Source organism: Mirounga leonina, unplaced genomic scaffold (assembly GCF_011800145.1).
Source record: "Mirounga leonina isolate KUSES-001 unplaced genomic scaffold, KU_Mleo_1.0 Mir_174, whole genome shotgun sequence".
NCBI lineage: Eukaryota > Metazoa > Chordata > Mammalia > Carnivora > Phocidae > Mirounga > Mirounga leonina.
In genome coordinates, this window is record NW_023270451.1 from 15,388,042 (window position 1) to 15,415,156 (window position 27,115).

General features: G+C 41.0%; 1 long non-coding RNA gene across 1 annotated transcript; it reads right to left on the minus strand.

Annotated features, from left to right (window-relative positions):
- Positions 1-4,104: 4,104 nt before the first annotated feature.
- On the minus strand, positions 4,105-27,050 carry LOC118020705. Its single transcript, XR_004681987.1, has 3 exons — positions 24,790-27,050; positions 6,733-6,766; positions 4,105-4,692 (listed from the first exon to the last, which is right to left on the minus strand). It is a non-coding gene; the product is annotated as an uncharacterized LOC118020705 (long non-coding RNA).
- Between the last annotated feature and the right edge of the window lie 65 nt (positions 27,051-27,115).

Below are 27,115 nucleotides of genomic sequence, written 5' to 3' on the forward strand. Positions count from 1 at the left end.
CTGAGGGGGCCACCCTGACTGAAAAGGGATGGTGGATGATGCCAGATGGGCACATCTTTGTTCCAACATCAACTGGAGGGCATCTAGTCAAGGAACACCACCGACTCACTCATCTGGGACAAACTGCATTAGAGGCCCTTCTCAAGAAGCACTACGACATCAGTCAGAGGCTGGCACTATGCCGAGCAATGAGTGAATGGTGCATAACATGTGCTAAAAATAATAGTCTGCACCACGGCCCCCACCAGGTGTCCAGAGGATGGGAGCAGCCCCCTTCGAAGATCTAGAGGTAGACTTCACAGATGTGCAGCCGAGCAGGGGGTTCAGATATCTTCTAGTAATAGTGTGCACATACTCTGGGTGGGTCGAAGCCTTCCCGACTAGGACAGAGCAAAGCCGGGAAGAAGCTAAAGTCCTCTTGCAGGAGATCGTGCCCTGGTTCAGCCTGTCATTAACAATCCATAGTGACAATGGACCCGCATTTGTAGCAGACATTGTACAGTCTTGACCAAATCTCTCAACACCACCTGGAGACTCCACACCACTTTCCAGCCCCAAAGTTTAGGGAAAAATAGAGTGAATGAGTCACACCCTAAAGGTAACTGTAGCAAAGTTTTGTCAGGAGACTAACCTCCCATGGCTGGGTCTGCTACCCCTATCTCTCCTGCGTGCTCGCTGCACACCTGGGACATCAGGTTTCTCCCCATTTGAATTAATATATGGACGGCCTCCCCCGTGCTTGGGAAGCCTTCCAGGAAACTTGCATCAGGTTGGAGATAAGGTGATAAAGGAGCAGCTTCAGGCCCTGGGGACCACCCTAAATAAATTACAAAAGTACACCACTGAGAGGGCCTCAATCTCCTTAGGGTCTCAGGTACACTCCTTCCAGACAGGGGACTCTGTTTGGGTCAAAGATTGGAAGAAAGACTCCCTCAGACTGCAGTGGACAGGGCCCCACACTGTTGTTCTAACTGCCCCTACTGCCCTCAAGGTCTCAGGTGTCACCCATGGGTCTGCGCCAGTGGAGAGTCCAGCCAGACCTCACGAACCCACTCCAGCTTCACCTTCGATGAGACCCCACTGATTGATGGACACCTGCTCACTGTGGTCCCTGGCTCTCATCCGTGTGATTTCCCTCATCTTGGGAGTCAGACTCTACACTGTTGCCCCTCCTGACTGGACTTCCCCCCAGAGGCTTACTATTGTCATTGCTTGTTGGGTGTCCCTAGGGTGTATTACTGCACTCACTTGTCCACGGGTTTCATTTGCTGATGGGTTAGCCAAAATGGCTCCCTCTACCTAAGGTCATAGATGCCACTTTTACTGGCCCTCTGCTGTCTACTCCTGAGTGCATTTCACTATGGTTTTCCTGGCCCCAGTCAGTCCCGGTCTTCTGCTACCTGGTGTGCTGTTCCTCCTCACTGCCTCTGGCTTGCCCGGCCAGGCAAGGAGGGCAGACTCTCGTATCACCATCACTGGCAAATGGACATTCCAGCTTATCCCCCTCAATCCTGCACGAGCGCCCACGCTGACTTCTTCCACTTGGGATGGACACACACCAAAGGTTAACCTCCATTTTGATGGATGCCAACTTCTTGATACCTCCTGGGAACCTCACAGATGGTGTTCCTACCATGGCCCTCACTCTGGTTACTGGCTGGTAGATATCTACATCTGTGGGGGCCCTATGCCTCAACAGCCAAACACCTGCCCTCAATTCTGCTTGCAGAGGGGAACTCTCTTCTTCTTCACATGGGGATGTGAGTCATGGGTGGCGACTTGGCTGGGAATGGAATGATGGTCCACCAGGACGTGGCACCTCAAACAGTGCAGTGACATCCGGATTTCCTTGTCATGCAACACCACCCCATCCTCTTGCTCTAACAATCACTGTATACCACTCACCCTCTCAGTCTTAGAACCCAATGTCACATCATGGGCTACAGGAATCATTCTCCTGTTGGGCCAATATCACCCTATGGGAACCGACCCCATGGCCAAATTTATGATTAAGTCCATGTTCACTCCAAGCCTTACAGTCAACCCCCAGAGTCAGACAGGAAATAATTTGCCCTGGCGCATCCCTGGGTCCCCCATCCACATGCAGCAAGCATCTATAGCACAACTGTTAGGTATGATTAACGCCTCCCACCAAGTGCTTAACCACTCAAATCCACCCCTAGCGTCTGACAGCTGGATCTGTATAAAGCCCAGTCCCGTCCAATACCTAGGTGTCATTCTCAACCAATCTACCATGTCACCTCCCACCTCGGCACCAGGGACCTCAGATTATTCCTTTCTGGCTCCGGTACTGCTATATGGCAACTCTTCCTCTCCCATCACAGGCCACAGTTGGGTCTGTGCACCTAAGAACACTTTTCTGGCTTGTGATCAAGGTGTATACATCTGCATTACCCCATGCGACCAATCATGCACACTTGTCAGTCTCTTACCTGATCTTTCAGTCCTCCCCCAGAGCGATGCCCCACTCATATGGAGACCTCCTAGCCGCCCTCAGCGCTCTCCCGTGGCCATCCCTCTTATTGTGAGCCTGCTGACTGCATTAGGTGTTGCACTCAGCGCCACTGGTGTCGGGATGTCTCAGGTTCAGTACCAGGGGTTAACTCAACAACTCATGGCGGATTTTTCTGCCCTCACTCAGTCAGCCCTGGCCCTGCAGTGCCAACTAGATTCACTGGCCTTGGTGGTCCTCCAAAGCAGGCATGGGCTCGACTTGCTCACGGCTGCGCAAGGGGGGGGCTCTGCCTCTTCTTACAGGAGGAATGTTGTTTCTATGCTACTGAGTTGGGGTGGTCCAAGAAACTCTGATCCAATTACAGGAATGAGTACATCGCTGGTGGGAATCACTCCAGCGGACAACAAGAGGGAATACCCTCTCACAATGGTTCCCTTGGTTCACCCCCCTAATCGGCCCCCTTCTATTGCTTCTCCTCATAGTAGCATTTGGTCCTTGTATTCTTAATGCCCTTACTAGGTTTATCACTACTCAAATTGCTAAAATCAGACTCCAGTTGCTCCTTACACACTATCGCCACTTAGAAGATGAAAATGATGCCCTCTAAAGTAGGTGTTTAAAGGGGCATCAGGGGCGACTGATAAGGAAAATCGGTGTCTTAAGATGGCTGACAGAGCCAACGGAAGAGTCCCAGTCCTTGCCCCGGGGCTCTTCTGGGTTCTTCTCCCCGCTCTGCTTCCCGTGGGCACCAATCCAGGTTCTTCTCCCTGCCCCGCTTCGCGCACGTGCCAAAAGTGCCAAGTATGCGGAAGTAGAAGTGTATAAATTGCCCCCTTTGTTTGTGCTCAGGGCTCAGACCTTTGGAGACCACTCTCCTCTGAACCCACCGGCGTTAAATAAACCTCCTATCCTCCAAGATCTCCGAGTGCCACTTGGTTCTTCTGTCAGGTGATCCAGTCCAGGTTCCATAACAGGACCATTCCTATTATTACATATTAAGGTCTAGCTGGGAAGGGAATTAAATATAAGGAATTGGTTACATAGGTGTTTGTGGGCCAAAAGACCAAAATAGAAACACTGAGGTAATGCAGAGATCCTAAGTGCAGCTACCAGATCTTAGGCCAGGGGAATACAAAGAGTTTAGATTATGAGAGCCTAGAAGCTCAAAGGAGGGAGACCTGGTTGCTCCAGGTATCTCTGAGGAGACACACAAGCAAAGTACTACAAGAAGCTGGGGACTGGAACAAAATGCTGATGTAGGGGCCTTACTAATAGAAATAACAAGCAAGCAGGATGAAAATCCCTTCTCTCCTCTTCCTGACTCCCAAATCCTTTGTAGGACCTGCTACTTGAGGAGCCTAACAGGCAAAGAATTCTGGGAACTGTAGTTTGCAAAGTCTAAGCTACATCACCACAGAGCCGCAGAGAGAAGGCTAAATTTAGAGTGAAATAATAATAGCTCAGTCGCTGGTACTCTGCCATGTCCCAAGGGAGGACTCCTATTAATCCACTCAGAAGACCGAAGTATTCAAAACCAAATGCCAATGTAGTATTATACAATAAAAAATAATTACCACAAAACCAGAACACTTAAAGTCAATAGGATCAGCACGTTTTCTCCCTGGAGGCAGACTTCCATGAGGGTAAACAAAAAGTTTTGACCCTTAGTTCCAATTCAGCCTATACACTTTGAGCTTTAGATTATGTGTAAACACTAACAGCCTCCATGACTCTGATGTCAAAATCCTAATTTATTTTCTCATTTATAATTAGTCCATCTAAACACCACCTGAGCCTTTGCCCTCCCAAATCCAGAAAATGAAGTCTACCACTTCTTCAGTTCTTCAGGTTCCCTGGGAATCTCTCCTTGTATTTAACAGAAAAAAAAAAAATTATTTTCCCCAAATTATGTGGCCAGACTAGTCAGGACTCTTTCTGGCTACAAATTACAAAAACTTAACTCAAATTGGCCTAGGCAAAAAAAAGTGGAATTCAGTAGCTCATGCCAATCAGTCAGTATGTGTGTACTAGGTACACCTGTATTCAGTTCTTCAGGAGTGAAGAGATACAGTGACAAGCTCTTCCTCATTGTTCCGGCCTGTTCTGGACCTCAGGTGCCTGCTCGTGATGCTCATTAGTTTGCCTGTGACCTTATGGAAACGGATCTACCTTCTTCTCTACTCCAGTCACGTCCTCTTCCACCTACGCTCAGGTTTCTGGTTGGGTAAGATACAACATAAGTTAAGTTAAAAGAGGATTGGGGCACCTGGGTGGCTTAGTCAGTTAAGCGTTTGCCTTCAGCTGGGGTTGTGATCCCAGAGTCCTGGGATTGAGTTCCACATTAGGCTCTGTGCTCAGTGGGGAGCCTGCTTCTTCCTCTCCCTCTGTCCCTCCCCCTGCTCCTTCTCTCTCTCTCTCGTTCACTCTCTCTCTTAAATAAATAAATAAATAAATAAATAAAATCTTTAAAACAAAAAAGAGACTGATAAACTGGAGAAAACTTTAGCAATACATATAACATTAACTAAGAGTTAATATCCAGATGATATCCTTAATATGAGAGCTCTTTAAATAAAACACTTTTAGGGGCACCTGGGTGGCTCAGTCTTTAAGCCTTTGGCTCAGGTCATGATCCTGGGGTCCTGGGATCAAGCCCCGCATCAGGCTTCCTGCTTGTTGGGAGGCCTGCTTCTCCCTCTCCCACTCCCCCTGCTTGTGTTCCCTCTCTTGCTCTTTCTCTGTCAAATAAATAAAATCTTAAAAAATATATAAATAAATAAAACACTTTGAAAGAGATGAACAACCCAAACGAATATATAAAGGACATGAACAGGCAATTCACAAAATAAGTGAAATTTCAAGACACCAAATTATATCCAGGAGGAGAAGGTATCTATAAACCAACGGGGAAAGCAAAATTTTGTTAATTTAACAGTGAGTATCAAATCATAAAATCTCTACATTTTTGGCCCAATAATTCCACTTCTAATCATTTAGCCTGAGGAAATCATTAGATGAGTGTACATGTATAAAGGTGTTGACTGTGATGCTTTATATAGCAGATATAAGTTTAGTGTTCTTTAAGAACACTATGAACATAGTATTACTAATTTTTTCATTTCTTTTGCCCCATGCTTTTGCTTAGCATGAAGCTGTTACTGATCCTGCTGCTATTTAAACTTTTGATATTTTTTGGCACTGATTTTTTTTTGCATTACTTTCAATTTTTAAAAATATTGCATTCAGATTCAGTTTATCTTGATTAGTCTTTTGTGTGTATGTGTGGTGCCCTTTAAACGTGCTGAGGCAAGTGCTTCATTTGCTTCACCGTCTTCCCAGCTTTGTTTAAGAGAAATGGAGATTAATATTACCCGTGTGTATTAGTTTGCTAGGGCTGGTGCCACCAAATGGATGGCTTAAAAGAAATTTATTGTATCACAGGTCTAGAATCTAGAAGCCCAAGATGGGGGCACCTGGGTGGCTCAGTCAGTTAAGCATCTGCCTTTGGCTCGGGTCATGCTCTCAGGGTCCTGGGATCGAGCCCTGCATTGTTCCCTGCTCAACAGGAAGTCTGCTTCTCCCTCTCCCTTTGCCCCTCCCCCCTGCTCCATGGTCTCTCTCTCAAATAAATAAATAAAATCTTTAAAAATTTTTGAAGAAAAAGAAAAAAAAATAGAAGTCCAAATGAAGATGTTAGCAAGCTTGGTTCCTCCTGGGGACTGTGCTACAGAATGTGCTCCATGCTTCTCTCCCAGCTTCTGGCGATTTGCTGGAAATCTTTGGTGACCCTTAGTTTGTAGATGCATAAACTTAATCCCTGCTTTCATGTTTACATGGTGTTTTCCGTGTGTGTGTGCGTGTGTGTGTGTGTGTGCGTCTCCAAATTTCCACTTTTTATAAAGACACCTGTCATCTTGGATTAAAGGTCCACCCTACTTCAGTATGACCTCATCTTCATGAATTCCATCTGCAATCAACCTATTTCCAAATACGTTACCTTCTGAGGTACTGAGGGTTAGGACTGCAGCATGTGAATTTGGGGTTGGGGGAACACAATTAAACCTCTAACACCATGTTTAGTAAATCTTCTGTTTGCTTTAGTCTACTATCCCAGAATCTTTGCTCTGCATTCAGTAATGAGCAGGATTGATTTATAGCCTCTGGCTTCCTTTTGACCACAATTAATTCTCTATCTACCCAGAAGCAAGTGCCTTATAGGCTGAGAGATGTGTAGTACCTCTGGATTGCCTACTCACCAGTCCATTACTGCTGACTCTTAGAGCTCGGGCTCTGGAACAAAAGGAAACAAAGAAGAGTTGAAAAGCCAGTGAGCAACATGAACTGCAGGAGGTATGGGAAGTCCTAGGCACCCCCATGCCATCTCCAGTCATACACTCATCCTCTGCTCCCTATCACTCATCTACAGGCCTTTAGAAAAGAAGGACAGCGTCATGATTTACATTTGCCCTTCTGTCTACATCACTAAAAGAAGAGTGAGCAGCTTTAGTTGAGCATCTTTATAGACATGATTTAATTTAATCATCATGACAGCTTTAGGAAGTAATACAAACGTGGAAACTGAGACTTAGAGTTCACACAGAGTAAGTGGCAGACCCAGGATTTACACCAAGATCTCCTACATCAGAGCCCTGAGACAAGGAGCTCTATTGCATGATGGATATAGACCTTTGACCTAATTCTAAGGTTCTGTCAAACCAGAGTAAAGCCATTACACAAAAGAAGACCCTCCAAATAAACCTCACTTCCAACCTTTTCTGCTGCTCATGGAGAATGGCCATGTGCTGACTTCCCACCTTCTTCCAACCACCTGGAGTAGAGGTTTGGAGCTCTCTATAGCCACACTTTGCTGAGTCAGTAACTTTCTAACAGATACTGTAACATACATCTCTTAGTAGGAAACTAGTACAGTATATACTCCCCAGTTAATGTGAACAAAGTTTTCTTAAAGGTGAGAGACAGTGGAGCTCTGGCCATAATCCTCACTCAAACTATGTTAGAGCACTGTGGGGATTCATTGTGAGCCAAAAATTATTGTGGAATTCCTCAACTGTGTTTGTGCAGAGTCTATAATCTATAGGCTTCTCCTCTTTCTTCATCAAGATCTTTGCACAGATGGTTGTTCATAAGGAGAGTTTGCTAGGATGGTATATATATATAAGCAGAACTCACAAGTGTTTTTCACCCTGATATAATTTAATGTTTTAATGATGCCACTTAATGATGTGCAACAGATAGGAGAACTTGTGTCTTATGACTCATGATAATTAATTCAGGGGGTAAACAACTAGAGTACTAACTAATGTTGTCCCAAGGCCAAGCAAAAGGAAAAAAGAGGAATGGGAGAAAGAAATGCAAAGCTTGACAGATCTCAAACCACGCTGTAGTATCGTTCCCTTTTTGAACGAAAGAAACTGCAACAAAATTAAGAAGGAATAACAAACAGCCTATCTCCTTGTTATTTGTTTGTTTTATTGCCATCTTTTCATGACAACGTGAAATTAGACATGGTGACTCACAGGAAAAACTGGTCTATGTGTTAAAGGATATTCCATGCATATGCAATTATCTGTGCCATGTTGAACTGTATTAAGCTTTGTCATTATTGAAGCCTTAATGCTGTCATCCTCCACATTCCTTAGAAAGCATCATTCTAGAATTTTCAGGAAAGGAGAATGAAATGTCCACTCTTAAAGTAGTCTTCTTTCCCATCATTGTCGGCCCCTTACAGTTTTACATTACCTATTCTCTCCTTCCATTATGCCATCATCTCTTAATCTAGTTTTGGCCAAAGCATGAGAATTCTATGCCATCAAGTGAGATCACTTTACCACCGTCTGCCGTGATTTCCCAGTGCCTGTCATACTCTTTGACTCTAACCTTCCAGAGATACGTAACTTATTATTGAAATCTTGTAGTGAAAAATAATTTTGGAATCATTTTGAAGCTTTGAAATAGACCATACAACCAAAAATTAAATATAAAAATATGTCTTTGAAGTTAAAATTTACTCCAATAGAGAAGACATCTGTTCATTTTGAACTGTACTCATCCCTGCTTATTATATTATCTCTGATGGGCTATCTACAACCACACTGAAGAAATAAATATTTACTTGGAACAGTAGATCCATCCTTGGGCTATATTTTCTCAGCTCTCCTTGTTACTTACAAAGAGGGCTATGTAACTCAGTCTATATCTGTTTCCTGTAACCTTCACCTCTTTACTGCTTCCCTGCTAGCATAAAAGAGGTGTGATTATATCCAAGGTGGAATCTACTCAGTAAGAAAGTACAGGTGTACCTAGCTTAAAAAAATTTTGATAAAATAAAGTGGAAACTTACATGAAACAAAAGAATGCACTACAGAGCTTTAATTATGATTCTACTACATATGAAATAACATTTACAATTTTTCAGTTATCATTGGAAGGAATATATCTGTAATTATGGGAGCAAGGTCCTGGACCTTCAGACCCTACCACTGCCCCATCAGCAGCAAGCAAGGTAATTAGTGACCTACAAATCATTAACTGTAATATAGGTTCTTTAGAAAAAAATTACATTCATTCTTCCTGTTTGGAAGGGAAATCACTATTTTCATCTAATGAGTAAGTGTCATTTTTTAAAAATTATAAATATCTTGGTGAAAGAAGAGCAATTTTCCCAAATAGAAAATGAACAAATGCCTACAGTCACTACTAACACAACCAGCCCTTTCTCCCTAAGTATCAGGTCCTTCCAGAGTCTTCTGGAATACAACATGAACATAGACAAGACTCTGGCAAGTAGAACCTTTGGAACTATTATGCAATTCAGCCTACTGGCATGATGGGAATATGTAATGATATGCTCAAAACCAGCTCAAAGGCACACATTCTTGCAAAGTTCATACATGAGTTAAGAACCTGTCTACATTTCATTACATATTTAAAGTTTAATACCACCCTCATTACCATTGCCATCTGCCATACTAAGCACTAGGATATAAGGAGATGGGTAGAGAAAGGGGGCTCTCACAAAGTGGTTTCCTTCTGGTTGGGGAATGAGAGGTCTCAGTCAGTGACCTAATCTTTCTGAGGTGTTCTAGCATCTCATAGAGTCTTAGCCCTTAGCACAAGAAAAAGGCCCCAGATAAATAAGAATACTCCTGACATCACAACACCAGGTATGTTACTTAGATTTTTTGTGGCCTTCCCAAGATTTTGTTTAAAAAATAAAATAAAAATTATGTGAAAACAGTACAGAAAGACAAAAGGGAGAAGAACACAGACCAAGGTGGGTTCAAAATAGCCCCTATCTTCAGACTTCTGTTGCTTAAACTGAGTTCTAGCATTTCTACTTGGAAAACCTCCCTTTTTAAACTCAATCCAGATATAGAAGAGAAAATATATCTGCCACTCTACCCACCTTCTGCCAAATCCTTTCTTCTCCCTGAGGAAAGAGGAATTGCTAACCAGATTGATAAGGCTCAAAATATTCATGTGGCCACACTTAAAAGGATGAGAATTCACTGTGCATTTAAAGTGCTTAAGGCACACACAGATTCTCCCTTGGCTTTCTTCTTGGCGCTGGGTGTGTAAACAGATTTGGAATTGCCATTCGGAAAGGGGCTTTGGGGAGCCGGTCATTACTTCTCAATACCGTAACTTGTGGCTGCCCAAAGGGTGGTGATGTGACAAGACACAGACTGGGGTTGGGAACAGCTTGTGGGACGCCCTGCTTAGCTTACAGGAATGGAGCGTGTCCAGAGGTACACAGAGGTACAAAAGTCACCCTTTGAGAAACACTCAAAAACTAATGCAGATCAGTCAAACAGCCCTGGGCCACCGATGTTTCCCCTTCTCCTCTTCTCTTACTGAAAGATGAATTGGAATGCAGGAAAGCAGCCAACGCATGAGGCAGGAGTTGGTTCTGCTGGCTAGGCAGACCTGAGTCTTACCTATGAACACTCAGGGTGAGCTCATCTTATTCTCAACCACCCAGCGTAGCTGGGGGAACCACCTCCCCCTGCCTGCCTTGCACCATCCCTGGGCTAACCCTTTTAGCAACCTTTCACCACCAAAACCGTCTGTGTTCCTCATGACCTGATAACACTAGATTAACAGGACTGGTAGAGCAGAGAGGGGAACATGCAATATGATCTGCTCGAGGCCCTGTCCCCGCTACCCCACCCCCAGGACTGCCCACTTACTAGAACTAATTAGAAAAAGTACAATCAATAATGCATTAGCCAGACTTTCAAAATTTCTCATGGGTCAGCAGGCATGGGCCCTGTTAAATTTTACACTTGAGAAGTTAACTGACTCTTGCTATTATTTCAAAAGTCAGAGTAATAAGGGAAAGATTTCTTTCTTTTCCAGGAAATTCATTTAAAAATTGGCATCTCACATAGAATAATATCACTTACAGTGAGTCTGAAGCTAAAGTAAAAAGAACGATGTTTTCTAAGAACCGTCTTACTGATTTTTGAAAATCCTCAGGTATTAATGTTAATTAATAATATCTCCCCCACCACCACCAGCAATAACAGTCACATAATATGGTGATTCTGATAAAATGATGTTCAGATATGTATGCACCTGAAATATTAAAAATTTTAAAGTAAGAGAGAAACAAAAATACTCTAAGATACAATGATTGTATTCACTGCTGCACTTTTGAAATGGCAAACTCCTGGAATCAAAAGCAAAATATCCATCAATAGGGGACTCGATAAATGAATCACAGTACATCCACAAAATAGTATTTCATTCTGCCCTTTGCTTTTTTATTTTCAGCTAAATTTTATATCCTGAAGATCTTTAAGCCATAAAAAAAAACAACGGTAGATCTATGCCTGTTTTTCTGGGAAAATCTCAAAGATACATAATTAATTTTGTTTTTAAAGATAGCATGATTCTATTGGCATAAATTTCTTTGTATGTGTGTCTTCGTGCTTGCATGCATGTGTGCGTGCGTGCGTGTGTGTGTGTATGTCTGTGTGTCCTCAGGAAGGTATATTCATTTATTCGGCAAATATGCATTATGCCCTCTTATTGGCCAGGCACTGTTCTTTTCTAGGTATTATAGGAACATAGATGAAAAAAGACAAAGTCCTTATTCTCCTGGAATTTGTGTGTGGAGGAGAAATATAATGAACAATTAAACAGATAGATACTTTTGGGGAGTGACCAGCACCATAAAGAAATAAACCACATTAATGACACATTGTATAAATAGGCTGAGGAAAGACCTGAGAGCCAGACTAAGGAGACTCTTTCAAGCAGAGAAACCATCCAATACAAGACCCTCAGACAGCACCAAGCCAGGAAGGTGAAATGGGCTAAAGGAGATGGTAGAAAAAAGTTAAAGAATCGAGCAGGGCCAGTTCATGAAGAGTCTTTTAGAGCATGTGAAGGAGTTTACATTTTATTCTGTATGCAGTGGGAATCTAATGAAGCTAAGGTTAGGGGGAAGGGAGAGGCAAGCCAAAGTGACTTACATATCTTAAAAAGCACACAACACTCCCCATGCTAATCCCCAGGATGCGTTAGAAATATCTAATATTGAAAGAGAAACTCTTTCTTCATTATTTTATTTTTTTACTATGTGCATATAATATTTGAAATTCTTGACGAAAAAAAGAATGGGCTAAGAATATAGATGGAAAACTAACGCTGAGAAGATTTGTTTCTTGATTTAATGTGCAATACTTTTTTTTAATATTCAGTTAGCCAACATATAGTACATCATTAGTTTTTGATGTAGTGTTCAACGATTCATTAGTTGCATATAACACCCAACGCTCAATACTTGTTTTAAGCATACTCGGAATGCCATCAGTCCTCACCAAAATGGGCAAGAACAGTGTCATATTACCATTAACTAAGATTTCCAAGCTTCTAAACTCCCCACCAATTCGGCAGAAATTACTTTCTTAAGTTCCTCCCCATCTTCCAGCTCAATCTGAACCAATCGCTTAACCTCCCAGAACCCCAGCTTGGGATTCTGTAAAGAGAGCAATGATATCTACCTCAGGTACAATGAGTTAACGCAGGAAGAGCTGAAACTCGAGTACATATTGAAATACTACCTGGAGAGTTAGTAAAGGATACAGACCCTCACTGAAGTAGGATAAGACTTGAACATCTGCATTGTATGCAAAGTTCCCAGGTGATTCTGACCCAAAACTGAGAACCACCACCAAGTTAATATATTTGGCCAATCTAGTGCAATTCCTGGCTATGCAAGCCCTAATAAGTAAGGGTTTGCTCCTTACCCTTCCCTCTTCTGCCTGAACTACAGGCCAGTTGTCTTCCTTCCTGTGATCCTGCTCACCAACTCTTAAATTAACAAAATGAAAACTGACCAAAATAAAATATGAGATCCTGCAAAAATAAGAAGTCACTTGTGTGCGTATTAAATATTATGTGTCATATGATTGTAGTCAGCTTTTAGAGCCATTTTTAGAATTTGCATATGCATGAGATGGGTGGGAATTGCATGAGACCCAGCCCTCTCAGTGAGGGGCAGTTGATGGTACTGGATCCATTCCAGTAGGGACAATGATGGACTTGTGCTCAGATTTATGCATGCCATTGGCAGCGTCTTCCAACATCACTGGCTGACCCAATCTTCCCAGAAGAAAGGGCCAGGCACTGGCTGTGCCCTATAACAGAGCCACCACAGTTCCTCTGTCCCTCCCAGACTAGAAGGGACCCACCGAGGCTCTGGCTCTTCCCATCAGCTCAGAGCAGAACAAGAGCTACATGGGTCCCCAGTGGAGGGGCCAAATAAACACAACTCACACACTTGGAGAAGGTTATGTATTCTAAGAGATGAAACACATAAAAAGAAACCAGCAGATAAGTTCCTTGCCCTTCTGTTTCCTCCTGCTACCCCTCACCTGTGTGCCTAACCCTATTCCCCAACTCTACTCCTCATATCAAATTGATGGTTCCGTCAATCAGCCCCTAAAGCCATCCTTAAGCACCCCGAACTCACACCAACTAGAAGTGAGCTGTTAAAATGGAGCAGCTAACCTCACCTGTGGTCATGAAATATAATGGACAAGGAGGATCCCCTAGTCCTACCCCAGCAAGGACCAGAGACTTCTCAGAGATTTCCCAGAAATCGGAAACAGAGTCTGCTAGATTGGCAGCGACTTCCTTGACACCTCAGAGAGTTCTTGCTACTCCCACCCATCAGGATTTGATATTTGCTGTGGACCAGTGACAGCTGGATGTTTTTTGTTTTTTGGATTTTTTTTGGTTTTGCTTTTGTTTTTGTTTTTGTTTTTTTACTGTCTCTCTCCAAATGGAAGCTTATTTTGCAGTTTTTTCTGGTGCTTCTTGATTACCACATATGACTATGTTGAGAACCAATAACTTGTATTTTAGTCTGTATGTCACTTGAGTCCAGGGAAACACAAGGAGACCTGATGGAGGTGAGTGAATATCACCCAGAGATCTGAACTTTGAGAAGAGAGGGAGAGGTTATATAAATGGAAAGAAAAATGTGATGTTGGGTACAAAAGAGGTGGACTATGAAAATTCACCTTTACCTGCATGATAACTGTACTTTCAGTTCCTGAATCCCTGCTTGCAATAGTTGTCATACCATTTAAAATATATACCAGTCTGGCAGGTATAAAGCAATATGTCAATGTTAATTTGGTTTGCATTTTTATGACTACTATTGTATTAGAGCATCTTTTAATATACTTAACAGCTGTTTGGCTTTGCCCTTGTGAACTGCAGACATCTATTTCTTTATCAAGTTGTCTTTTTTGTCAAATTGTAAAAGCTGAGTATTATAGTTATTAACCCTTACTTAATCCATCATCTGCTTTGCAAATATTTGTTCCAAATCTAATGATTGTCTGCAGGCATTCTTTATAGTTTATTTTGCATACAAGACTTTTAACATTTATGTTCTCAGATATGTAATTTTTAATCTAGGATTTTAATCTAGGATTTATTTACTCTAGTATTTTAATTGACATTCATATATACAAAATGTCAGAATCTAATTTTATATTCCTATAGGTGGGCAATCAGTTTTACCAGCACCAACTGTTAAATAAATCTTTTCTCCCTGAATTAAAATACTCTTGTCATATGTTACATTTTAATGTTTCCTGCTCTATATTTGGATGAACAATTTGTCTACTCCTATGCCAGTTCTATATTACTAGGGTTTTAGTGGCTTTAGATTATGTTCTGATATGTGGGATGCCCTGGTCACTATTCTTTTAGATAAATTTCCTGGCTATTTTTAAGACTTTTTTTTTGTCTTCCAACTGAACTCTAAGGTCATTGTTGTCCAGTTCCACAAAACAAATCGAGGTTGGTATTCTAACTGTAGTTATATGAAATTTATACATTGATTTGGGAATAATTAGCTTTTTACAATTAAATCATCTCATCCAAGAACATGGTATGCCTCTCAATTTGTTCAGACCTTAATTTTATGTTGAAATTGCCATAGTGTAGAGCCTCCATTCATTTTGTTTTGTTTTTGTTTTTGGTAAATTGATTGTGTAATGTCATCATAGAGACAGGCTATCTTTCCCACCTCGTCAAACTTGCTTTGACCAAAACAGGCAGGCAAAAGTGAGAAAATGTTAGCTCCAAGCCTAGGCTTCACTATGCCTTGCATGTTTCTGCTTCTTCTCTTCTACTGTTGCCATAGCCATGAAAAGAGCTTCCTCCATAGACACTGACCCTTCAACCTAAAGGCAGATCTTAGAGCAGCGCCACTCAGCCAAACCCAGCCAAGAGTGAGGGTGAAATTACCTATCAAGATGGACCATTCAGAGGTCCTATTTGCCATTCCCACTGTGTTCTTGTGAGGAAAGCAGCCCCCTGCCATCTCTGCTGTGACTTATACCATGTACATCAAAAGCAACCAAACCTGCCACTTAGAGCACAGCAGATTGGACCGGATATTCTCGTCCATGCTAAAAGCAGACATGGTAAGCTCAACATTAGGAAGAGTGAATCCGCTGAGAAACTTGCAGTGAAACTCTGCCCGATTGGGATGCTCTGCCTCAGATGGTAATGTATCAGCACACTCTGTTCCTCGTTAAGGATGAAATAATAAGCACACAGAAGTGGGTCTCACAGGCACTGTATGGTAAACAATTGCTCCCTTCTCCCTATAGCTTGCTCGCAGGCCAGTCTGGGAAGGGCTGGCCACTAGCCTCTTTGGGTTTGGTCTATGAATGTCAACAAATCTCTACACTCTAACTTTTTATTTTCCAACAACAAAAATAATAACTGGTATATTGTAGCATTTATCATAAACAAGACAAATAAGACCAAGGAAATCTGCTATTTTGTAACACTTATAGGTCTTATTTTGTGTAATCCCAATAAGCTAAGCTATTACTGTTACCCTCTTACAGATGAGGAAACTGAGTATTAGAGAGGTAAAATAACTAGGTCAGTGACATAGAGCTTGGAAGTAGAGGAACTGGGATACAAATCCAGACCTGTCTGGCTCCAAGGGTGGTCTTCTATGCTTCCCTTAGCAGTGGTTCTCAATGGGTGGTCCCCAGAACAGCAGCATCAGCATCCCCTGGGCGCTTGTTAGAAATACACGTTCCTGGGTCCCACCGAGACCTACTGAATCAGAAGCTCTTGGAATGAAGCCTAGGAATCTGTGTTTTAATCAAGCCCTCTCACCAGGATTCCAGTGCCTGCTTCAGTTTGAGAACCACTGCTCTATACCATACCACCTCTATAAAATGACTTTAAAGGAAAGAAAGAATTCTGTGAGCAGAAGTGATCCAAAAGACTTCCTGAAGAAGATGTACTGTAAGCTGAACTTCAGAGGATGGAAGAATAGAAGTGGGTGTAAAAGGAGATGGGAAAAGCTAAACCTACTCTTACCATACAATCCTGCAATTTCACTCCAAATGAGCTGGAGATTTATGTCCACACAAAAACTGGCACACGGATATGTATAGCAGCTTTATTCATGATGGCCAAAATTTGGAAGCAACCAATATGTCCTTCAGTAGGTTAATGGATAAATAAACTGTGGTACATCCAGAAAATGGAATACTGTCCAGTGCTAAAAAGAAATGAGCTATCACACCATGAAAAGTCACAGAGGAAGCTGAAATGCACACTACTAAGCAAAAGAAGCCAATTTTAAAAAGCTATTTACTTACAGTTTTATGACTCTAACCATATGACATTCTAGACGTGGGCAAAACTGTGGAGACAGTAAAAAGATCAGTGGTTGGGGGCTTGGGGGCGAAAGAAGATATTTTTAGTATTTAGTGAAAATCGTCTGTACACTACTATGATGATAGATACTTATCATTACACAATTGTCCAAACCTATAGAATGTACAACACCAAGAGTGAATCCTAATGTAAACTATGGACTTCAGATGGTTATGATGTGTCAATGGAGGTTCATTATTTATAACAACATATCACTCTGTTGGGGGATACTGATAATGGGAGAAATTATTTGTGTATGAAGGAGAATATGAGAAATTTTGGTACCTTCTTCTTAATTTTGCTAATGAACCTAAAATTGCTCTAAAATTATTTAAAATACTAAGTACCAAAAGCACTTTGCTTAGGAAAGTTCAAAGTCAAAAGAGTGATTATTTGGATGGAAAGGCCAACACCAGCTTACATAAAGGAGAAAATCATTAAAAGAGGCCATAAAGAGTTTGGAATTTGAACAGAGAGAAAGAAAGTACTATTTAGGTAGGGTTTCTCAACGTTGGCACTAGAAATGGTTTGGGAGAAATAATTATTTGTTATGGGGGGGCTGTCCTGTGTGCACTGTACCAGCATCCCTAACCTCTACCCACTAGATGCCAGAGGTACCCTCCAGCTGTGACAGCCAAAAGTCTCCAGACATTACCAAATGTCCCTGGTGAAGGGAGGCGGGAAAAGACAAGATTGCCCCTGGTTAAGAACCAGTTAAACAGCCAAGTGAAGGTAACAGCATGTGGAAAGGCATGCAGACAAATAGCGCAAGAAAAAAGAATGGTTTTGTTGAAATACAGTGTTGTAACAATTATTCATTATGAAAGGTGGAGCTGAGAAGTAATAAAGTAATGAAAGGTGGGGTTAGAAAAGTCTTCTGGGACCACAAGTCTTCAGATTTTTGGTTTAAAAGTTTGAGGTATATTCTGTGAACAAAGAGAAACTACTATAAGTCTTTGATCTGGGAGTAACAGGTTTAGAGCACTTGGATTTTCAGATAAGGTTGTTTGGAGGGATTAAAAAGACTGTTTAATGTCCTTCTTTGGTGAGAGAATTTTAAAGAATTTGTTACCTAGTTAAACCATTTACACTAAATATTTTCTTCATCAACTAAAAGGTGGTGAATGTTTTTTTGGCCAAAAGTTTATATATGTGGGGCACCTGGGTGGCTCAGTCGGTTAGGTGTCTGCCTTTGGTTCAGGTCATGATCCCGGAGTCCCAGGATGGAGTCCCACATTGGGCTCCCTGCTTAGCGGGGAGTTTGCTTCTCCCTCTGCTCTTCACCCTGCTTGTGCTCTCTCTTGCTCTCCCTCTCTCTCAAATAAAGAAATAAAATCTTTTTTAAAAAGTGTATATATGTGCATTAAATTTCATAATAAAATCTTCTCCTTAGCGGCACCTGGGAGACTCAGTCAGTTAAGTGTCCGACTTTTGATTTTGGCCCAGGGCATGATGTCAGGGTTATGAGATCAAGCCCTGGGAAGGGCTCTGTGCTTAGCAGGGAGTCTACTTAAGGTTCTCTTTGTCTTCTCGCTCTCCCTCTGTCCCTCCCTCTGCTTGTGTGTGTGCTCTCTCTCTAAAAGAAGTAAAGAAATCTTTTAAAAAAATCTTCTTCTGGGGCGCCTAGGTGGCTCAGTCAGTTAAGCATCTGCATTCAGCTCAGGTCAAGTTCCCAGGGTCCTGGGATCAAGCCCCGAATCAAATCGGGCTCCCTGCTCAGCTGGGAGCCTGCTTCTTCTTCTCCCTCTTCCTGCTGCTCCACCTGTTTGTGCGTGCTTTCTCTCTCTCTGCCAAATAAATAAACAAAATCTTTTTGAAAAACAATCTTCTTAAGAAGCTCACTTGAAGAAAAGAAAGCTGGCACTGTTCGGAGCCATTTACTCCTGTTTTCTCTATCATACCATGAGCTCTGAAGGAAGTGACAATTCTCAGCTGAGAACTGGCACACATGGATACTCAATACATTTTGTTCAATGAATAAAATATTCGACAAAGGATAATGAAGTGTATCTTTATTCTAGGATTTAAGAGAAATTGATTTTGCACTCCTGCATTATCTATGTGCAGTGATTACATTTCAGGTTGTTTTGTTTGTTTGTTTGTTTGTTTGTTTGTTTTTTGTCTTTATAATCAATCTCTGGACTCAGAGCCCTCAGTACAAAATGTTGATGCCTTATTTCCCATGGCTCTCAACATATACGCCTCATGTTCCTCAAGCACTGAGATAATAATACAGTCAATACTGCTCAGTTACCTTTAGCAACAAGTACATTATTGCCTGAACGGATGAAAGAGGATGCCCCAAATTTTGTCTTGTTAAACTGAAAACTTTCAAGAATTGGGGAAAATCAAATCATATGAAAACCAAAAATAAAACATTTTGTAGAATATAACATAACTTATTAAAACCTGAAGTGGACACAAATTCAATAAGCAGAAGGTTATAAGTGGCATCCCATTATACTCATACAATGCTGAACTAAAACGTTAAGGTTGTTAATTCTCTTCTATTAGAGATAGTCCTGTTAGTGCAGGTCACATAATAGAAATGGAATATGTATATTTTCCATGGCAGCAATACCCTTGCTGTGATTTTGATCAGCACATCTTTAGTTATACATTAATACATAAATAATGATACAATTTTGAATTTATAGAGTTTTCCCAGAATTACATGGCCAGAAAAATTATACCCAAAGTGACCCTGAGTGATAAAGATTTTCCTTTATCACAAAATGTCCTCCAACTCCCAAGAGTAACTGGGAAATAAGAAGCAACAAATAAATAAGAGGCAGATAAGGCACATGACTCAAATACAACTATGAAGTCTTAAATACTTTGCATACTTTTTTGAAAGACAGTAGAGACTTCTTTAGGAAGATGGTTATCCTTATTAATATATAAATGCACATTATGACTTCCTATAGGACATTTTAAAAGGGGGATCTAGTTCGATTGAATCCAACCTATTGGAAAAGAAGTAGTTCAAAGCTAAGATGAATAAACAAAATAAAAAGGGTAGAGATAAATATCTATACAATTTTAGATGCTTTGAGTCAGCATGCAAAGGCTATCACATCCCATGACTTAGGACAGAGAAGTCCTATTTACAGCAAATAAGAAATACACTGATCCAGGCAGTTAAGGTTTATAATCCCATCCCCTTGGGCATGGGCTGGAATAGTGACTTACTTCTAACAAATAGAATATGGCAAAAGTGATGGCCTAATATCTGAGATTAGGTTACAGAAAGACCATGGCTTCCATCTTGGATGCTCTCTCGCATTCTCTTATACACTCGCTCTGAGGCAAGTCAGCTGACGTGTTAAGAGCAGCCCTCTGGTGATAGCTTGGAACTAGAGGTACATAGCAAAGAACTGACCAATAGCCAGCAAAGAACAGAAGCCCTCAGTCCAGCATCCCAAGAGGAACTGAATCCTGCTGACAACCACATGAGGGAACTTGGAAGTGTATCCTTCCCACTCAAGCCTGACATGAGACTGTGGCCCCATCTGACAGCTTAAGTGCAACCTCAACAGAGACTCAGAACCAGAGGCATTGAGCATCTGACTCAGAGAAATTGTGCGATAATACATGTTTGTTATTTTAAGCAACTAAGTTTTACAAGCTAAAATAGAACTCACAGCTATAGCTTAGCATTGGCTCAATGGTTGAAAGAATGTATTTTTAAAGTGTGTAACTCAGAGATTGAGCCTTAGACAAGAGATAAGATCTTGAGACCAAAGGGTAATGATGGCAGAGGAGACTGGAAAAGAAGTCTCTAGGTTCTAAAGCCCTCTCAAGTAACCCAGTAAAGTGAGAATTTACTTTTAATTTTGCTTAAAATATATGCCTTTCTTTGTGAAATAAAAACATTTAGTTCTACCTTGGAACCAACTCCTCCAGACGGTACTTTAAAAAAAAAAAAAAAAGGCAGAGAGGGAAATGGGGAGCTATCAAAGGAAATGAAAAATGAGGGAGAAATCAGAGCTTAGCCTTTAATAGAGATAGTTCCCTGCTTGGGGTTCATCCAAAAAAAAAAAAAGTTAAAGATCCACTATAGCACTTATTCTATATTGCAGTTACTGGTTTATCTGTCTCTGTGCATACTCTGAGAAACTTGGATAGAAATTGGGTCTTATTTATATACGTATTCCAACACAGGGTATAGAACACAGTAGGCATTCAACAATTTAGTGAATAAAGAAATCAATGAATAGGTAACTCCAGGGGATTAAGGTTCTTTATATCACAGTACCTATTGAATATATGATCACACAGTAAGGGGGTATCTCAATGTAAAAGATAACTGAAGAGTTCGTGGTTCCATGTAAATTGCTGTAAGCCCACCATACCCTAATTCTCCTGGTGATTATAACTAAAAGTCTTGCAAGAGAATACGAAGAAGCAATATCCCAGACTGAAAATAAATAAGAGCAGACATATTAGGGAAGGAAACCAAAACTTAAAGAACAACCTATGCAACAGTTTCCCAGCTTAGACTTGAGAGCAGCCCAAATTCTACTGTGCAGCACTCCTGGACATGAAAATCTCCAAGAAAAATATTTTCTTTCTCATCACAGGAAGAGGTATTAGCCTGCCTGAGAATGTGGGAGAAATCTTTGCTTTATTTTTTTCTTTTTCTCTATCCCAGCCTTCCCCACAGCAAACCCCGGTGAAAGTTGAGGTGTTACAGGCTCCTAAAACCCAGAGAGAAACGCATCTCCAGGCAGAAGATGGGGGAGGGCCTGCTCCCCACACCCCAAAGTGTAAGAGAAACCCAAGGTATTTCTCTCACATTTTTTTCTTTGTTCTTTTTTCTCTTGCTCCTGTGTCCCAGTTATGGGAAGTGCACAACAGTTGTGGAGAGGCTAAAACTCTAAAAGTAACCACAGCTTTCTAGCGAGGGGACAGGGATAAGGTACCCTTGGAAGATGGGAAATCACAGAGGAGGAAACAGAAGGAGAAACTCTCAATCTGCGTATCCTTGTGTGAACCCACACAGTCTTAGGCTCACCCGTGATATGCGCATGTGCAACAGAGACCCAAAAGAGCATAGCAAACGCTTTACAACCAAACCGCAGTAGAGAGCCCCACCCAGTTCCCAGACTGGCACAGTGGGACACACATGGGATGGGATCCAAATAGCTGTACAAACTCAAAATTGAACCACTGCCCACAGAAGACAGGATTTGTAGTTTGAACCTAACCAGGCTGACTGTCTACTAAGACAACAATAAAATCAACATTTCTAAAGGATATTTACAGGACCCAGAGACTTGTATCATTCAAAATATTCAAAATAAAATCCAAAATTACTAGGCATACAAAGAACCAAGGAAATCTAAACAGCTCTTAAGAGAAACAACAAATCATCAGATGGCTGGAAACAGGCAGAAAAGTTAAAGAATGTAGAGGTCTCCTGTAAACCTATAATTATGCAAATTTTAGCAGTTTCACAAACCAAGAACCATGAGATGACTAATTTTGGAAAAGAAAGCCTCTGGGCAAAAAGTAGGAATCCCTAGGAACCATCAGAACCTTGACGTGGGCTCCGGGTACACTCACGCTCCATCGATGCCCACCGTACAGACTGATGGGGGTCCGTCCTGTCTCCAGCAATCATCTTCTTGCCAACTTTGTAATCTCAGCAATGTTAGGCTTAAGTAACTCCTCGGTGCCGGTTTCTTAAACTGCAAAACGGAGATAAAATAGCGCCTGTCTTAAAGGTACTTAAAAGTACCCGTTGTGTGAATGAAAGGAGTTAAAACACGCAAAGCACTTAGAGCAGCTCCTGGGCAGACCACAGACCGGGCAGAAAAAGGAGGCAAATGGATGGCATTGCCTGAGTGCTCTTGCGCCTGGCCCTCTCCAACCACTCTGAGCTCTTCCGATGCGGAAGGCTCTGCACTAAACGCCTGACATGCTTCCCTCCCTTTAATCTTCACAAGGCCACTGTGAAATAGGTGCAATTATTATTGGTACTTTTCAGATGAGAAAATTGGATTGCCTTGCTTTATATGCGCATGTACTCACAAATATATACCACACCCAGTCAGGTCGCCATTATGTCTGACACTTATTTCTGAGTCTTTCTGACTTGCCATGTAGTATTTTACATGCCTGACACATCCACTATGTATTGATTTTATAGAATAAACCACAAAGGAAAATACCATTTGCCTTTTAAAAAATCTCTTGGGTGGGACCCCATTCTTGCTCCCATATACCACCTACCTCACCACTGATTACTTTTCCCCTTTAAATATGTTATTTTATAGACTTCCATCTGGATCTAGCTTGTTTGGCTTTGTGATGGGCACTCCATGGTACATGTGCAGAAATCTGACCAATGGGCTGTTTTCTGCTCTGGGAGTAGGAATTCTTGGAGGCAATGTGGGAACAGTTTTCAGTAGCCATTTCATGTTGTAATGACAGATATGTAGTATTAATAGATCGGACTCTCCCTGGCATTTGAAAGCAGACCTGACTCCTTTGGAATGTTTTCTTTAAAATAAGTTGATCAATTTTTCTGTACTTCATGCCAATGGCTGTGTCAGCATTGCTGATTTGGAGGCTAATTACATGATTTTCATAGCTATTCTGGGAAAACATGAACATACTGGAAATAGAATGAGGGAGGGTATGAGAGTGTTGACCTAAAAATGGAGACAAGCCAAACTGTTAATGACTTCCATGGTGCTCAGCAGAAATCATCTCTTATGGTGTCTGCTGATATAGTTAGAATCTAGGAATTACAGATTTTCAAGTTACAGATTACTTAACAAGTGGCTGTAAGAAGTCATCAAAATCCTAGAGGAGAACACAGGCAGCAACCTCTTCAACTTCCATCACAGCAACTTCTTGTTAGACTCGTCTCCAAGGGCAAGGGACACAAAAGCAAAAATGAATTATTGGGACTTCATCAAGATAAAAAGCTTTTGCACAACAAAGAAAATAGTTGACAACGCCAAAAGACAACCGACAGAATGGGAGAAGATATTTGCAAATGTCTTACCAAATAAAGGGCTAGTATCCAAGATCTATAAAGAACTCATCAAATTCAACACCCAAAAAACAAATAATTCAGTCAAGAAATGGGCAGAAGACATGAACAGACATTTCTCCAAAGAAGACATACAAATGGCCAACAGACACATGAAAAAATGCTCCACATCACTCCGCATCAGAGAAATACAAATCAAAACCACAATGAGGTACCACCTCACACCAGTCAGAATGGCTAAAATAAAATATATATATACATACCATGGAATATTATTCAGCCATCAAAAAATGAAATCTTACCATTTGCCATGATGTGGATGGAACTAGAGGGTATTATGCTGAGCGAAATAAGTCAGTCAGAGAAAGACAGTTATCATATGATCTCACTCATACGTAGAATTTAAGAAACAAAACAGAGGATCATAGGGAAGGGAGGGAAAAATAAAATAAGATGAAATCAGAGCACGATACAAACCATACAAGACTCTAGGAAAGAAACTGAGGGTTGCTGGTGGGGAGGTTGGAGTGGGGATGGGATGACTGGATGATGAGCTTAATGCTCATGATGTAAAGAGCACTAGGTGTTATATGCAACTGATGAATCACTGAACCCCACCTCTGAAACTAATAATACACTATATGTTAATTAACTGAATTTAAATAAAATAAAATTAAATTTTAAAAAAGTCATCTCCTCCTGTAATTAAAAAAGAAATTAAGGTCTACTTTTTAAAATAGTCATTATTCAACAATATTTTATTGACAATTTTTACCTTGGTCCCTATTTGAAGGAAGTATAGTACATCTCATATAAAAAATTACATATAAAGACACAGTAATCTTTGGAAATCCTTCAAACTTAAGTCAGACATAGAGGTAGAAATTAGGAGAGATGAGAGCAGAATGACTCACAAGGGTTAAGGAACTTAGACCAATCATTTTATGTGGCTACTTCCCATGTCAATATTTATATACACATTAAATCAGATAAAACTATATTACATGCATTCTTAAAATAATTAAATTGTTGAATCCACTAAATGATCAGTATATATGAGAGAAAAACCTACTCAAATTGGCTTTAGCAATAAAGGAGTCTATGTGATCAAAGACTCCGTTTTCTCTCCATCTCTCCACTCTGCCTTCTATAACATAGGCTTTATCCTCGGGATCTATATAATGGCCTTCCAGGGAAGCCTCATGGTTTCCCTGCTGGTGACAGTAATACAGATACAATAAAACCAACTTTACATATTATACCTGAACATTTAGGACAAAAAAGATGTCTTCTCTGCCATTTTCCACAATTGAATGTGTTTTCTTTACCTTTCTTTTAACGAGATAGCTCAGCAAGTGCCACCTTAGACATCATTGTTCTGATCTGGTTATGCACCCGTGTCTGAAACAATCACTGTGTTTAGAAGGATGGGATGCACAGATTGGCTTAAGTCAGCATGGCTCACATGTTCCAGAACACATGTGTGATGTACCCAGCTCTTCATTCACGAACCTCCAGATTTCCATTAGCAGACTCTTTTCCTCCTTCCCCAATCTTTAGCAACCTTTGGGGGAATTTTAAGGACATTCTGACAATGGTCTTCCATTAGGACCAACACCACCCTTTTAAAAGATTTTTATAACATTAGACCTCAAAAGGGAAGAGTTTGATAATTCAAGCTCCACTCTCCCAGGAAGTATCTCTTCTCACATATGAATCACTCATCTTGGGGGCCGGCCCTTCATCCCATGGGACCATGGGAGAGATTGTCCTTGTAAGGCCATATTTCCTCCAAAGAAATAGCTTCCTATTGGCTTATCTTTGTATAACTTTTAGTCTGGACAAAAGGTAAGGAGCTATATTTCTTGACCCACAGAAAGTCAGGCATGTTCACTTTTAACTTTCTGATCAGTATAACAAATAAAAAAAAAGAAAGAAACATGGGCAAATCACAAGCAGACAGCTAAATAAATTTCGTTAAGTGAACATACGTTATAACCAACATCCAAATCAAGATATAGCACATGACCACCAGCCCAGAAGTCTCCCCTCAAGCCCCTTTCAGTCACTTAACCCCTACCCACCAAGACTAACCAGTATCCTATCTTCTAACACCAGAGATTGATTTTGCCTCTCTTGACTTTATTTAAATGAAATCACATAGTATCTACTCTTTTCTGCCCAGGCTCTATAGCTCAGCATTGTTATTTTATGTGGTTATAGTTCCTTTCATTCTTACATACATATTGTGAGAAAGAAAAGTGAATGGTGAATTTATCATTTCACTCAGAAAAAGAAACAAGATGGATTTTCAAGTTATAAAAACTTCTTTCAAAGATGTGGCATGAGGTTTGATTCCAGAGCCCCAAAAGACTTCCAGGTAGCCAAATGGTAATGAGGATACCCACTCTGATTGGACCCTGACAAAAATAACATTTAGAAGTGCAGCCACATACTGTACTAAGTGTTTTGTATGGATTATTTAATCCCCACAACTTCATGATGCTTTATATTTAGTAGATGAAAATATTGAGGTCTTATGTTATGAAACTTGTCTAAGGTCACAGAGCTAGTCCTATTACAACAGTGCAAGATTCTGGATATGAATCCAGTGTCTCTGACGCTCATATTCTTAGCCACTAAGCCATGTTCTCCCCTGAGACACCAAATGAAATAATTCACATTATTCAATGTAATGTGCATATCTACCTCCAGTACACTATAAATACTACTTCACATCAATAATAGTAATAAAAGTATTTTAGATGACTTCCCCCTACTGTAAAAAATAATGCCTATAAGTTCAAGGATGATATTTGATTAAATTGATCAACATGTTAAGGAATTTATAGACTTGGGTTGCAGCCTATAGTGGGCACTTCCTCCTTCTTTCTCCTCTTATAGAACCACAATTTTCATTCCAGTATCTTAGCTCTCTCATTCATTCCATATGTTTCATGCATATACACTGATGGGTTTAAGCCAAACAGCACACCCCATCACCTGGTCACAGTAATTAATTCAGGGAAGGGCCCATGATGCAATTCACATCAATGAAAAAAGAGAGGTTTGCTGGAAGCTTTAGGGAAGAGAGCATCCTTACTTCCCTGTTGAAGCTACTTGAAGAGATACTTTGAATTTTTCTGATTAGTGGGATGTGTGGATGGGAAGCCTAGAACTGCAGCTGTTTTTCTATCATAAGGGAAGTCAGCCTGAGGATGAAACCAAGACACAGAGGAAGGAAAAGCCAAGAGAATCACTGATGAATGAAGAAGCCTTGATAAAACCATGTCCAGAGAGGTACCTGGGTGGCTCAGTTGGTTAAGCATCGACCCTTGATTTCAGCTCAGGTCATGATCTCAGGGTCGTGAGATCTAGTTCAGTGTCGGGCTCCTCGC